A 1,594-nucleotide genomic window follows, 5' to 3' on the forward strand; every position below is an offset into this window, starting at 1 on the left:
CAACACCCGTGCGTTTTGTGCAGTTTTCTGAAACCGTGCTGTTTTTAACAGTCCCCAAGCTTTAATTGGACACTTGTGAATACCTGGGAAGAAGAAAATGTGGAAATACATCAAAATGCAATCAAAGAACTCACTGATTTCAAGTGTTGTTACACTCTTCTATAATATCCGAATTTTCAAAAATGAGTTTTAGTTTGGGCGCCTGGGTGGCTCAGTTGGTTAAGTGACGGCCTTCGGCTCAGGTCATGATCCTGGGGTCCTGGGATCGAGTCCCACATCGGGCTCCCTGCTCAGCGGGGAGTCTGCTTCTCTCTCTGACCCTCCTCCCTCTCATGCTCTCTGTCTCTCATTCTCTCTCTCTCAAATAAATAAAAATAAAAAATCTTTAAAAAAAAAAAAAGAAAATGTGGAAATACATCAAAATGCAATCAAAGAACTCACTGATTTCAAGTGTTGTTACACTCTTCTATAATATCCGAATTTTCAAAAATGAGTTTTAGTTTGGGCGCCTGGGTGGCTCAGTTGGTTAAGTGACTGCCTTCGGCTCAGGTCATGATCCTGGGGTCCTGGGATCGAGTCCCACATCGGGCTCCCTGCTCAGCGGGGAGTCTGCTTCTCTCTCTGACCCTCCTCCCTCTCATGCTCTCTGTCTCTCATTCTCTCTCTCTCAAATAAATAAAAATAAAAAATCTTTAAAAAAAAAAAAAAGAAAATGTGGAAATACATCAAAATGCAATCAAAGAACTCACTGATTTCAAGTTTTGTTACACTCTTCTATAATATCCGAATTTTCAAAAATGAGTTTTAGTTTTATAACTGGGGGTGGGCCGAGGGGGGAGGGGCTCACGATCGTTCTATTGTTATGCTAAGTTCCAAAGTCACTTGGGTTTTTCTCCCCTTGACTCCTGTCCGTGGGGCCGAGCGTCCTCCCAACCCTCCCTTCCTGGCGCTGAGCGGCTTGCGGGTTTCGCGGCCGCTTCCTCCCAGCCGCCGGCCTCCCGGGGACCGGGTCCCCGCCGGGTCCCCATCGCCGGTGGCCCCCGGAGACAGCAGCCCGGGAGGCTCCAGGGCCCCCGGGGCCGCCGCGCCCGGCTTGGAGCCCGACCGTCCCCCGCGGAGGCAGGTGGTGGTGGCGGCGGCGCCCGGGCCCCGGCCCTGCGGCGGGGAGCCCCGGCCCTCGCGGGGTGCAGCCGTCCGCCCTGCGGTTCACTGGGAAAGCGCAGGAGCGACGCCGGGACGCGCCGGGGGGGGGGGGGGTGTAGGATGGAAGAGCCTTAAAAGATCAAAAGTCATTCTTGTCCGGCGACCTCGTGGCGCAATGGTAGCGCGTCTGACTCCAGATCAGAAGGTTGCGTGTTCAAGTCACGTCGGGGTCACGGCCACCCGTTTTCCCTCCCACGCAAGGAAATGGGAGGTTTGGGTCATTTGTAATTTCGTCCCTGCAAGGACGCCAAGGGCCCTCCTGCTCCTAACTCCCTTGCAGCAAAGAAGCTAGAGAAAAAAAGCCCATCGGGGACGGGCGGTGTCGTTTTCCTGGCCGGGGGCGCTGATTTGGGCAACACCAGAGGGCGCTGCCTGGAGCTTGGGCGCCTCG

The 1,594-nt window shown here is 54.0% G+C and overlaps 1 non-coding gene across 1 annotated transcript; it reads left to right on the forward strand.

Moving 5' to 3' along the window:
- The first annotated feature begins 1,304 nt into the window (after positions 1-1,304).
- Positions 1,305-1,376, forward strand: TRNAW-CCA (transfer RNA tryptophan (anticodon CCA)). The gene has a single exon. It is a non-coding gene; the product is annotated as a tRNA-Trp (tRNA).
- Positions 1,377-1,594: the final 218 nt, after the last annotated feature.

Source organism: Mirounga angustirostris, unplaced genomic scaffold, assembly GCF_029215605.1.
Source record: "Mirounga angustirostris isolate CCGP_5_RB_7025 unplaced genomic scaffold, mMirAng1.0.hap1 SCAF_17, whole genome shotgun sequence".
Classification (NCBI taxonomy): domain Eukaryota; kingdom Metazoa; phylum Chordata; class Mammalia; order Carnivora; family Phocidae; genus Mirounga; species Mirounga angustirostris.